The 14,676-nt window shown below is 37.0% G+C and overlaps 1 protein-coding gene across 2 annotated transcripts in view; it reads left to right on the plus strand.

Moving 5' to 3' along the window:
• Nucleotides 1-917: 917 nt before the first annotated feature.
• Nucleotides 918-14,676, plus strand: part of pxb (putative Hedgehog signaling attenuator pxb) — a 211,150-nt gene continuing 197,391 nt past the window's right edge. Inside the window, exons 1-2 of one of the 2 annotated variants that reach the window (XM_089738571.1) lie at nucleotides 918-1,469; nucleotides 2,092-2,201. The gene's annotated coding sequence lies outside the window, so the exon portion shown is untranslated. The remainder of the gene's footprint in view (nucleotides 1,470-2,091; nucleotides 2,202-14,676) is intronic. The other variant, XM_028175569.2, reaches the window with a different exon arrangement.

The following is a 14,676-nucleotide window of genomic DNA, read 5'->3' on the forward strand; positions in this document are numbered from 1 at the left end:
ACCATCTTGCCTGTTATAGTAGGAGTTTGTTTTGGTTTGAAGGGTGGGGCAGCCGTTGTACCGTAAAAATGAAACTTAGAACTCAAGGAAGGTCGGCATTTACGTTGTATATATGTATGAGCTAAGCTAACCACTTAACATAAGGTGGGTGGTGAGCTCTTTCACTTGTCTACGCTATAAAAAAATACACTTTAAATTTTTATATACATATTTCATAATAATATGGTAACTTAATCTGAAATGTAGAGCGACTTATGATTTTTGATCTAGCTAGAGTCTTGTTTTATATTAAGCCGTAAACTTTGTAGAGTAGATAGGTCAATTAATGTATTATTTACCTCGTAAAAAAATCTAATAAAAATTATGGGACGACCAGATGAATACAACCAACTTTTATAATTATATCCACATAAGAAATTTTTAATTGTAAAAGTGTGGCATCTCTGTAGCAATTATCAGTGTAAATTAAACACGATGTTTTATGACGTTAATAAACACATACAAACTATAACGAACTGTAGATATAAAGGGAAAAAGCGTTGCTTGGAGAACGCATAAAACAATTTTCTTAATCCCGAAGCAATTTATCATAAAATTGCTTTATCGTCGATCACAATTAAGTGAGATTGGACGCTATTGAGGCCAGTTAAGTCATCAATTCATTAATAGTCTTAAATAATAGGTCCCTGGGCGCCAGGGGGCATCTCCCAGCGGCGTCTGTCGGCCGAATGCACTCCTAGCCCCGACCTGCATAGAACCCCTTTATGTACATGCAGAGCCCATTCCACCTGTTCACCCGTCCCTCTCTCCGCCCTTCGATTTAACGTGCATCTCGTTCCCACCTCAAAATCACATTCGGCCGTTTTCGTTTATGCTCGGATGCAATAGCCGGTGTGCTCAGCTGAATATAATTTGGTGGCAGTCGCTTCCCGACCGCCGGAGGAGGCGAATCGTTTCCCCTCGCTCCCGCAAACGAAACATCGCTACGTTGCATCCTTTTTATAGGGATGTTCGTTCCTACGTAGTGTTTACTAAGGATACGTGCCGTGACAATTAAGCCGGAATAGTTCAGTTGTGTCAGTGTGTGATTTAACGTTAATTAGGTACTCGTTGTTTTCATGTTGCAACATACGGATGTGCCTAATGCAGTGAGATCCGTTTGATTGGCAAAAGTAAACATGATATGACAGATGTTAAATAATAGGATAGTTGCATTGCTATTAACGTTTTAATGGATGCAGCACACGAGCGACGCTAAAGCGGAAACATCAAATAGCTTAGTTGCAGTTTCGGTGACTGGGAAATTGTAATAGCAAGAACAGTCACGAGGCTCGATCGTGATACGTTGAATGAAGATTAGCTGCAGAAGAACAGCCTTTTTAATTTTAATCATAGTGATGTGCCGCTTAGTGAACTAAACGATCGACGTGATTCGTATGTGCTGCCGATCCTTAACGACAAAAGTGAAGGTAATACAACAATATTTTGATCGTGGGAGTAACGCAAGTCGGTAATGATGTGGCTGTTTTCTGGTGATAATTTAACAAAACAATTCATTAAACAATAGTTCATTGTTCGTCGTTCGTACGAGAGTTTGTTGGTTAATTAAATTATTTGTGTGTAAGTTTTTGTAGTTTGAGTGGGATGTACAATGTATATTATAAAAACAATTGCCGATTTAAATTCCTGAATGAGATTTTGATTTCATTAAAGCTGATTAATGAATGTAAGGCAGCGGCTTGGCTCTGCCCCTGGCATTGCTGAAGTCCATGGGCGATGGTAACCACTCACCATCAGGTGGGCATGAGCTCGTATGCCTACAAGGGCAATAAAAAAAATGAAAATAAAAATAAATAAAAAACAATTTTTCATAATCATTAATTGTATCAATTTCAGCAATAGTTTGTTAGTTGGTCTGGCTTTGTTTTGGGGAGCATTGATAAAACATATTAATTAAGCAAAAATGCATCTTCTACTTTTAACCGCGAAAAATGAATATTATTTTAAGACTAATTAATTTCAAAAATTCAAAGGCAAGCTAATACGCGAGCGAAACAGTTAAATGTAGTTAAATGTTTGATATCTTTTCAGGTATAATTGAAAAATATAAGTGCTACAAAACACAGTAAAGTGAAGTGGGAATTGTTTCATCATCATAATATTAATAACACGAAAGTTTTTAAGAGGAATAACTTTATCAAGTAAGTGTTTAGTAGAATATTTTTAGGTTTTCGATCTAAGACTACTACTCATTTTTACTGTTGATTCTCGCATTAGTTTTAATAAATTTAACAAATTCACTCGTTTTTATTTATATTTATTTACAAACACGATTGTGGTTTGAAACCGTAGAACTGTTTTTTTAAATGACGTATAGGTAATTAAGTTAACATATTTTGTTTTCTTCGTTTTTTATTTTAAACACGTGCGTTTATTAATAATAATAATAATAAAACATTTATTTCAGAAAAAATCCATAAAATAATAATAATACAATAGTCAGCACTCAAACAGTTCAACAATACAAATAGAAAATGAACAATATACTAATTCAATTAATTAAATATACAAAGGAAATGAATTAGAAACACATAATTATATCAATACAGTAGTAACCACTCTATGTCAATATTAGCTATCATTATGTCAATCAGTCAATTAATATGGAGAAAAAATAAAATAAAAAGAAAATCATACACATTTCATAATTATAATTAATATTAATGATTATAAAAAATAACCTATACTTAATATTATAAAACTGAAGAGTTTGTTTGTTTGAACGCGCTAATCTCGGGAACTACTGGTCCGATTTTAAAAATTGTTTCAGTGTTGGACAGCCCATTTTTTGAGCATAGCTATAGGCTATATAACATCACGATAAGACCAATACAAGTGGAGCACCAATAAATAATGTTTCAAGGGGATAGGTAGGGGTTTAAATGGCTCCTTAATATATAATTCAAAAATATTTTCACTTTCTACGTAAATGAAGTGGGGGGTAAAATTTAGCGTTAGCGAAAGTAGCTATTCCACGCGGACGGAGTCGCGGGCAAAAGCTATGTTTTTATAAATCTTCCACACAAGCTGTGCAAAATAGTCTAATGGTGAACAAAAACTCTTAAAATAATTTGTTTTCGTACACAGTAATTAAGTAAAGACTTCTGTAAAAATAATCTATGAAAACAAGTTATTTTCCAAGTAATTTTAGATCACTAATTATTTTCGTGCGTCAGCGCGAGAGGATTGACTTGGATTATAAAGAGGTCAAAAGTTAAATAGGTACATTAAAATTAGAACCCATATCTAACAAGCAGATATTTTTCCTTTAACACTGACATATTGTCTTTTATTTGTCTATATTTACTTTTTTGGCTTAGAAATAAACCATAAAAACTGCGGAAAAGCTTTGAAAAAAAAATCGGGAAGTAGTTTTTTGTTCAAATCTTCCGCATTTAAATAAAAGCGAATATGTAATACATATATAAAATAAATCATAGAAAACCGTAGAAGTAAGAAGTAAAATGAACCTTAGATGTCGTTTATACTAAGTGATTATGGTCGAATTTCGATAATTATCAAACTAACTATCATTACAACTACGAGTATAGGAGGCAGCGGCTCTCGGTAGGCGGATTGGTTCTGCCCCTAGCATAGCTGAAGTCCATGGGCGACGGTAACCACTCACCATCAGGTGGGCCGTATGCTCGTCTGCCTACAAGGGCAATAAAAAAAACCATACAAAATTAAAAAGTTGAGGACGACACTTTACATTCGATAGTTTCAATAGTTTACGCAAGTCGTAGACAAAATAATTAAATCTGCTATTACGGCTAAATCTCTCGCATTTATTCTAGTCTCAGTGGTCGGTGGTGGCCGGTAGCAAAAGCAGTGCTTCGCAGAATCTACCCACTGGGAAGATCCGCCGAGAAACTCAGGGGGCTGTGTCTGAGGATTAAGCTCGACTCTGTTCGTGTACCATCTTTTAATAGTGGCGTTGCGACATTTACCCTACATTTGAAGTCGTCGTGGCCTAAAGGATAAGACGTCCGGTGCATTCGTGTTGAAGCGATGCACCGGTGTTCGAATTCGAGGCGGGTACCAATTTTTCGAATGAAATACGTACTCAACAAATGTTCACGATTGGCTTCCACGGTGAAGGAATAACATCGTGTAATAAAAATCAAACCCGCAAAATTATAATTTGCGTAATTACTGGTTGTAGGACCTCTTGTGAGTCCGCGGAGTGACTGAGGCATACTTTTGTGAAAAAGATATCAAAACATCGGCACAAGTGTATCAAGATACCATTCTTGAGAAGGTAGTGAAGCCCCTTAACAACACCATGTCCAATAATCAAGAATGGTCTTTCCAGCAAGACTCGGCGCCAGGTCATAAAGCTCGGTCTACGCAGTCTTGGTTGGAAACGAATGTTTCGGAATTCATCAGAGCTGAAGACTGGCCGTCGTCTAGTCCCGATCTTAATCAGCTGGATTATGATTTATGGTCAGTTTTAGAGAGTATGGCTTGCTCTAAACGCCATGATAATTTGGAATCCCTAAAACAATCCGTACGATTGGCAGTGAAAAATTTTCCCATGGAAAGAGTGCGTGCTCTTATATTGATAACTGGTCTCAACGTTTATAGGACCGTATTGCAACCAATGGAGACCACTTCGAATAAGCTTTTTATACTTTAATTTTTTTTATATTTATGTTTTAAACTAACACACTGTAAAAGTAATAAATGTTATTTGCAATAGATTTTTTTTTCCTTTGTCTCAGTATTTATGGTAAGACTAGGTATAGGCTCTCAACATGTTATTTTTTGAAATTTTTTAATTGCTTATATGGGTGGGTGAGCTCACAGCCCACCTGGTGTTAAGTGGTTACTGGAGCCCATAGACATCTATAATGTAAATGCGTCACCCACCTTGAGATATAAGTTCTAAGGTCTCAAGTATAGTTAGAACGACTGCCCCACCTTTCAAACCGAAACGCATTACTGCTTCACGGCAGAAATAGGCAGGGTGGTGGTACCTACCCATGCGGACTCTTAAGAGGTCCTACCACCAGTAATTACGTAAATTATAATTTTGCGGGTTTGATTTTCATTACACGATGTTATTCCTTCACCGTGGAAGTCAATCGTGAACGTTTATTGAGTACCTATTTCATTAGAAAAAATTGGTACCCGCCTGGAATTCGAATACCGGTGCATCGTTCAACACGAATGCACCGGACGTCTTATCCTTTAGGCCACGACGACTTCACTTCTTCAGTTATATTAAAATACAATCATAGAAATACAAATAAACTAACACCGATTAAGAATAGTTTATACATAATACAAAGCGTAAATACAAAAAAAAAGTCAATCAAGAATCTAAAACATGAATCAAATTAGAATAAGAGAAATTCTCGAAAACCAAGACAACTAAGAAAAATAAAAATAAAATCAACTGTAAAATTCCTTTAACGGAATTATAATAATCAGTAATATTACCAATACACCAGTTGTTGGGTTGAGTCAAGCCACAAAATTGTCTAGACGCTTCTAAAAATTTAAAAACTTCAACTAATTGAACTTATTAAATTTTCACTATGATCAAAACCGAAGTTAACTAAGCGTTTGCTATATTCTCTGCGAGGTCGATATTAGGTTTCTGTGGAAAGCAAAAATACATATTGACTCCTTGGTTTGGCGCTGCGATGAAGATATAGGATTTCAAAAATATTTACAGAGGAGAATAATTTGTCTTTTGTAAAAAAATATAATTTTTTTTTATTGCTTAGATGGGTGGACGAGCTCACAGCCCACCTGGTGTTAAGTTGTTACTGGAGTCTATAGACATCCACAACGTAAAATGCGCCACCCACCTTGATATATAAGTTCTAAGGTCTCAAGTATAGTTACAACGGCTGCCCCACCCTTCAAACCGATACGCATTACTGCTTCACGGCAGAAATAGGCAGGGTGGTGGTACGCAACCGCGCGGACTCACAAGAGGTCCTACCACCAGTAATAGATAAAAATGTTACTATAGATAAAAATTGTAGCTACAAGGTTCGGCATAGCTTATAACCGACAACTTATTTTGTTACGTAAAAAAAAGCTTTCTTTAAACAGAACACGTTTTTGTTCGAACATTCGCCGAACTTCAACGAGAATCTTTTGTGTTGCTCAGTCTTTAACTAGCAAGCTTTAGTAGAGATACGATTTTCTTTGTTTTTCTATTTTATTTTCTGGTTTAGATACCTAGAAGCGTTCACTGCCCATCGGGTAGTAAGTGATTATAGGCACTGCGGTATAAAAAAATACACTCTGTAGAATTACTGGTGGTAGGACCTCTTGTGAGTCCGCGGAGGTGGGTACCACCACCCTGCCTATTTCTACCGTGAAGCAGTAATGCGTTTCGGTTTGAAGGGTGGGGCAGCCGTTGTAACTATACTTGAGACCTTAGAACTTATATCTCAAGGTGTGTGGTGGCGCTTAAGTTGTAGATGTCTATGAGCTCCAGTAACCACTTAGCACCAGGTGGGCTGTGAGTTCGTTCACCTATATAAGCAATAAAAAAATTAAAAAAGTGATCATAGACATAGTAGTATAAAAAAATACTCCCTGTAGAAATACCTATGTAAGTACTCTGCTTGATTCGCAAAGAAAAATGCAGCTTAAGTTTTTTGACAACGAGCGTCTACCTAATAGTAAGTAATCACCGTCGCTCATGGTCATTAGCACAATCAAGCCGCCATCTACATATTTCTACTGTAAATAAGCCCACACTTAGTATCCGGTCTTACCGAAATCTCTAGACAACACGCGTACGAAATCGGCACTAAAGTAACAATTAAGCGGGCCACACATACCCGACTTACATAATTAGGCGCTAATACAACAGTATTAATTCTGAAATTGCCCTGCCTATTTCTGTCGTGAAGCAGAAATGCGTTTCGGTTTGAAGGGTGGGCAGCCGTTGTAGCTAAACTTGAGACTTTAGAACTTATATCTCAAGGTGAGTGGCGCATTTACGTTATAGTTGTCTATGGGCTCCAGTAACCATTTAACACCAGGTGGGCGGTAAGCTCATCCACTCATCTAAGCAATAAAAAAGGGGGGCTTAGAAGCCCTGTAGATGACAGATACAACTAATCTTTCTCTAAAGTTAGCAAAACATGACACTGATTTGAGAGGTAGGCAAGTTGCTATTATAATTTAGATTTCGACCTCACGTCTTAAGGCGGTAGCTCATAAAAGATCAGCCATAAGCTCGTCTGTTTATTTACAAGAAATCAAAAGAAATATATCCACTATTGCTCAATACACTAGCAGTACTGAAAGAGAAATTCAATAAGCCATAGCTCTGGGAAAAATATCAATAAAAACAGTAAATGTATTCTCTAGAGCGTAATTTTATAGCTATCCGCTTTTCCCGAAGCGCATGTTTCTGGAGCCACAAGTGTTCCTGATACGTCTGTAAGATATTTATATATATACATTTTTTTTGTATATTTTATTCAGAGCCAATGAACTATAAGTAATGAACGGCCATGTTGGAATGAAATATTGAAAAATACAATCAATTTTCGCAAGGCGGGCTCCGTACAATATTTGAAGTTCTCTTAAATATTTTGTATGTTACTGAAATTGGGCGATTCCTAGTTGTTTTAGTCACTGGTAGCCTTGAGTCCTGTAAAATGCGGTTCTGGTTCGATTGCTGATTGGAATCTGGATACTCGTTGAAAATAGAAAAATTAGATTTAGGGTTTAATCTACCATTTTTATAGTTATATTATTTTAGACGCTTCGATATTTTAGGTCTTCGTAATCGCGGACTAAGGCTTGTGCTATATTTTAGAGATGTTTGCCATTCGGGATTTTAGTGTTAGACGTGTACGCTTCAGACCAAACCAGGTAGTAACTCATTCATTACCGATGCGGATTTCAAATTGAAAATTACCCAAACATTTGACATTTCTTTTTGATATTTATGCTTTTACAATGTCTTCTTACAAACGTTTTTTACAGTTTTCTTGGTCACGTACATATGTCATGATTGACTGTGGAGCGCTTAACATTTTCATCATATTACTTAAAACTAATAAATGAAGCCTATAATGTAATTATTTCGCCACGTTCGTCGGAATGAATTGGATCTTTAAATCGAAAAAAGGTTTATGGTATATTAATGTAAGTTGCTAACATAGCTGTCAGCAATTATGTATATTTCATATACGTAATGATGGTCAAACAAAATGAGCAGAATCCATTAGAATAATTACACATTTTCTTCCTAAAATTGCAAGACCTTCGTTTTGTAATTTAGTCCCGAGGAACCCTAAAAATGGAGGGTTGTATCGACCTACTTTCATTAAAGATCATTAGAGTTCCGAAGATGAAAAATGAAAAATGTTAAGCTTCTTATTGTGTGATACTGATAGTATTTCCAAACGAAGACGTGCCAAATAGATATTTTTAATTAAGCGACGTATTTTATTATTATGGTAAGTTTTACTAATTAGTTTACTTATTACGAATTAGTGTTCGAATCCCGCAGGCAGGTACCAATTTTTCTAATGAAATACGTACGTACCATTGACTTCCACGGTGAAGGAATAACATCGTGCAATAAAAAAAATCAAATCCGCAAAATTATAATTTGCGTAATTACTGATGGTAGGAAGTCTTGTGTAGGTACCACCACCCTGCCTATTTCAACCGTGAAGCAGTAATGCGTTTCGGTTTGAAAGGTTGTGCAGCCGTTGTAACTATACTGAGACTTTAATACTCATATCATAAGGTTGGTGGCGGCATTTACGTTGTAGATGTCTATGGGCTATGGTAACCAATTAACACCAGGTGGGCTGTGGGCTCTTCATTCCATTTATGCAATAAAATAAAATAAAAAGTTGTTTGTTTTCGTCAATGGGTACAAGAGATCTTGAAACAGCTTAAGTAGTTATAAAGCCTGAGTAAATAGCTCTGTCCATTTTGCGGCATAAACTAGAAGTCGCATTTCAGTAAACCCAAATCTTCAAACAGGAACTATGATTGCTTCGCGATAAAAATTTATGTTGTTGGTAGATCTCGTATGTCGTATCACTCTTGTCAGAGCGGTCGTCGTCGTCATCCAGCATCATTGGTGTGGGCAGATGTTATGCGCCTCACGAGCAATCGCCACTCCTCGCAGTTTGTGGTGAGCCTGATGCACTCATGCAAACAGCCGCCAACTGCCGACTTGATCTGGTCGGTCCATCGCATGGGCACCCTACCGCGCGGTCTGGTGCCTTCTACTTTGCCCTGAACGACAAGGCAAACAGATATACCTATATATATTTGTATGAGCTTACCCTGTTACATGATAAGAAACTGCGTTCCAAACAGAAATTTATAAAACCAAGCGACAAATTAACGTTCTTTACAAAGTAAAAGCTTCGTTGAGAACTTAAAAAATTTTGTGCTTTAAATACTTTACGGTTTTTCTGACTAGCTGAAATTATTAAAAGCATTTTTACACTTTTCTCTTAAGCATCAAGCCCGATGCCGTGACGTGACTATTGTTTTTTTTTATTATTGCCGTCATCAATGCCATCATTGACGTCAGCAATGCCAGGAGCAGAGACCAGCCTCTGCCTACCGCTATACCATTTACTTGATGTCGCCTGATGGTAAGTAATCAGCATCACCACGGACACCACCAATGCCGGAGACACAGCCAATGCCGCTGTTCACTGAAGCTATTTAACGATTTTATTTAACACCCTAGCATAGTTACGTACTCCAGATTAAAGCTCTTGCCATTTCAATATCGGCTTCGATCAGCCAGAATAAGCTTAATGTTATTCAAAACGTGTCTGTACATTATCCCTAGTTGCTGATCGCGCACGACTCTTGAACGTTGGGTGGTATAAGAATTTATTTTAGCTTTAGTTATGAGTACTGAAAATAGTTTCCTATTTAATTTGTCTGTTACTGCGTAAACGTCTGAACAGTATGGCCAACTTTTTTACTGGTGGTAGGACCTCTTGTGAGTCCGCGCGGGTAGGTACCACCACCCCGCCTATTTCTACCGTGAAGCAGTAATGCGTTTCGGTTTGAAGGGTTGGGTAGCCGTTGTACCTATACTGAGACCTTAGAACTTGTATCTCAAGGTGAGTGGCGCATTTACGTTGTAGATGTCAATGGGCTCCAGTAACCACTTAACACCAGGTGGGCTGTGAGCTCGTCCACACATCTAAGCAATTAAAAATAAACCATGAAATCACTGATAATTGCTATTCGAAATGATTTTCGCCCTACTTATTTGCTGGTAGCCTAAGGGGCTATTGCAGCTACGCCCAGACGGGTAGGTGAGCTCACGGGCTCAACCTGAGAAAATTTGCTAATACTAGCCCTAGCAAGAGCAGTGCTTCGCAGAATTTATCATTCTTCATCATCATTCTTCATCACTAACCGGCTTTGATGGAAGTTTAATTTCGTATATTTACAAGTACACGCTTGGGGATATTAATTTTGAGGGTTTTATTGGAATAAAGTTAATCTCGCAAGTTATATGTGTAAATTTGAGGTGTTTTGACGCTGATCTAATTGGATGTGTTACTTTTGAGTTGGTTATATCAAGACGCAAAATTCTCGCATTAATATTTATTTCTCATAGTCCAAAATTTTGCACGCAATTATGTATTTTTGTAGAAAAAGTATTTTACAATATTTTATTTTTCACGATTTGTTGTTAAATACAGCGCCTTCAAAGATCCTCGCAAGTTAATGCAACTAATGTAGTTCCAATCGTTCGTAGTACTGTTTTCTTTACCATGGCCTCTTATCTAATTATCGCAGTTCTAGATAGGACATAGCGAAAGCCCTCACGGGGTAGAATAACCAGTCCACTTGCATCTGCAGTAAAACAATTATACGTTTTAATTTGAACTAGAGGTCCCGCAGTAGTCGAAATTCGACTATAATTAATTGGAATTGTATTTGTACACCATTATGATTGTATTGTATACTTCTATAATCACAAATTTCGCCAAGACTACACTATAAAAAATATTAACAAAGACAAACAATAATGAATCTCAATTTGACAACAGACGTCAAGAACAAAAGTTTGACAATAAATAGTATGGATGCGTGTGTGTGCGTCAAATACATGGTATGTAGTGTGTGTAATGTTTTCTTTGTTGATTTAATGTATCTTTTATGCATTATTTAAAAAATATATTAGCATTGTGCACTTCTTCTCTATATTCTCTATAAGTGTGGAAAATTTCATACTCGTCCGTCCGCGCCATTTTCGTAAAAAGGGATACAAAGTTTTTGCTTCACGTATTAATATATAGATAGTAATTGACTAACGCTTATTGCATGAATAGCATCGGTTTATTGAAATTACTTACGTGTCATACGTTAGCGGTATTTGGATGAATATCTTCACTGGAGTGTAAAATTAAGGTACCAAGTTTCATTATAATCGGATGAATGGTTTAAAAACGAACAGAAGACAAACATACAAACACTCATTTTTTTATAGAAGACTAATCAAGCCTGACTTGAGGGCCGATCTTTGATTCGACTTTTTTTTTATGAATTTGGGATTACTGGTGGCCCAGAAGCCTTTCCAGACTTGATTCGACTCTGGGCCGGTTGCTACCAAACTCCACAGGATCTCGCGCTAGGCCTATTTGAAGGTTTCCCGAAAGCCTCACCGAAATCAATCGAGCCGTTTCGGAGTCTACAGGAAACACATTTAAAAGTGTTTTTTTAAATATATAGATATTGTAACTTCAACCTCATATCACGTAATGGGAGCTCCACCATAATACACCTCTAAATAAGCTATTTTAGAATGTTATCACAACGTCGACTTTTGTCGTTGAATAGTACAACGACAGTGAATTCTGAGTGAATCATTCCTTTGCTAGTCACCGGAGCGATAAGAGACTTAAGTGAGTATACAGCCGATAGAAATATTTACTTTGTCATATTTCCTGTCGAAAACTACATCAAAGTCATGTTCTAGTTTTGAATTAAATGACTCGATAAATGTCAGTGTTTTTGCTAAAGGCACTCAACAGTTTGGATGTCTCTATACAGAATTACACTTTGGTTCAAATCCTACATTGAGTTCGGAAAATGGGTGAGGTTTTATTCTGTATAACCATTCTCTATTGCTGTTAGGGCATTTTATGGGGTCGCAATATGTAGGTAACTCCATACTATTTCTTCTGCTGGTAACAGACAGAGATTCAGTGGTGAAGACTGTGGCAGTCCGTAAATAATACAATGGCATTATTGCTCCTTGTCTCAAAGTGGGTTGTAGGACTGAAGAAGATCAAAGACTTACCTATAATCCACAACGGTAATAATTACGTACGACATCAACGGGAAGATACAGCAAAGATGTATTCTAGGCCAAACCGGGCTCATACCCAGATCAATAACTAATATCTGGTCTAAACTAGTTAGTGGGATACAAATAACATTTCCACGCCAAATTTGGATTCCATAATTAATAACCATCCGAACTACCGCAGGATTTCATAGATTTTACTAAGCGTTCCATTAATTTAATTTGGTACGTATTTTGATTACGTGAACTCTGTAAGCGAACGTGTCTTTAGAATCGAATGCTCTATATCGGGCTCTTTGATCTCGGCAGCGTTTCAGACGGGACACTAATATCGCGTTTGTAAATATTTTCATTAAAATTTACGGTTACGCCTAATGGCTGTTGTTTTATCGCTTTAAGGTTCTTTTTTTTGTACGATTAGGCAGTTAGCTTATTGAGATCGGTAAGCCGAATAATAGAAACACGGGTTCCGTCCTCTTCTGTGACGTTGAAGATATTGTACTGGAGTAGCAACGGTTGAGTTCAGCAAACTGGTTCCTCAATGGTTTCGCTACAAAAAATATGTGGCGCGACGCACGGTAGCTTCCCACGCGCGGTATTAGAAATTTGGTAGTACATTGATGACAGGTTGATGATAGACAAACTTTATGGCATCTATGGACTCTGATTGCCATTTTTTTTTATTGCTTAGATGGGTGGACGAGCTCACAGCCCACCTGATTGGTGGTTTACATTGTCAGGGTGAGTTGGACTTCGCTTTTGGCTTTTAGCTGTGTTCGCAGGCAAGTTTATCGCAAAACATTTTAAATGTATTGACTTTACATTTATTTATTTATTCATTCGTGCATTTATTACAACTTTATGCACGAGAATGCATAAAGTGTCTTCCACACCGCCAGAGACAGAAACAGATGGACAAAAATCGTGCCAGAAAGAGTGTTAACGAAGGGTAATCACGACCCTCAGCATTGAGGAATACGCAAGAAGAAGGCAAGGAGGACACACAAGAGTACAGTGTCGGACAGTACAGACAACCAATGATGGTGTAGAGACCTCTGTTAGGTGCATTCCTTTTTGGAAAAAAAAAAGGAAAATATAGATATATGTAGATGTAAAATGTAAATACACAGACAAACACACATACATACATATCATACAATGCCGTACCGTATAATATCATAACAATCATTATATTCAGTGATTTAGTGTTGGAAATCCAATGATCACCAATAAACCGAGGATTGCAGGTAGGAGATTAATGGCAGAAAAGATGCGATGTCTATCTGAAGCATAGTTTTGTGGCAATCATGTAAAAACATGCATACATTTTACGATTATTATTACTAAAACATTGATTACTCGTTATTGGTGTTCAAAATCGCGGTAATATGTGATTAGCCGTGAAAAACGATATTTAATTTCACGATCTTTAGCGAGAAACTATGTACTTACTACTTTTAAGTATAAACCCAAAAAAAAAGCAGATATTTTCTATATAAAAAAAAAAACAATAATAGTGCACATAAAAATTTATAATGTTTCCTTAAAAATCCTCATGAGCTATGTTGTTATATTGTGGAATCGTTTAAGACTATTTTTATGTTCGAACCGATATATACACCAGAACCTGAATAGACGCACCTCCTATAACGTCGCAGCATCCGTCTCAAAGAAAACAGATCACTGAATTGATTTATTATATAAATATTGAACGGAATATGTCATAAAACACTTTTTATGAGACGCCGCTTAAAGGCTCGGACCGACGTCGCGCGTTTGAGCCGAATTGACGATTTAGTCGAATGGAAAAGAAATATATTTTATGAATGAACTTACAATGAGTTGAAATCTTAGTATTTTTTTATTTATTGCTTAGATGGGTGGACGATCCCACAGCCCACCTAGTGTTAAGTGGTTACTGGAGCCCATAGACATCTAAAACGTAAATACGCCACCCACCTTGAGATATAAGTTCTAAGGTCTCAAGTATAGTTACAACGGCTGCCCCGCCTTTCAAACCGAAACGCATTATTGCTTCACGGCAGAAATAGGCAGGGTGGATCACCACCCTAGGTATCAACCTACAAGAGATCCTACCACCAGTAATTACGCGAATTATAATTTTGCGGGTTTGATTTTTATTACACAATGTTATTCCTTTACCGTGGAAGTCAATCGTGAACATTTGTTGAGTACGTGTTTCATTAGAAAAATTGGTACCCGCCTGCGGGATTTGAACACCGTTGCATCGTTAGATTCGAATGCACCGGATGTCTTGTCCTTTAAGCCACGACTACTTCAAAGTTGAAACTTGTTTATTATTA

Source organism: Bombyx mandarina, chromosome 25 (genome assembly GCF_030267445.1).
Source record: "Bombyx mandarina strain Sakado chromosome 25, ASM3026744v2".
In the NCBI taxonomy this organism is placed as follows: Eukaryota; Metazoa; Arthropoda; class Insecta; order Lepidoptera; family Bombycidae; genus Bombyx; species Bombyx mandarina.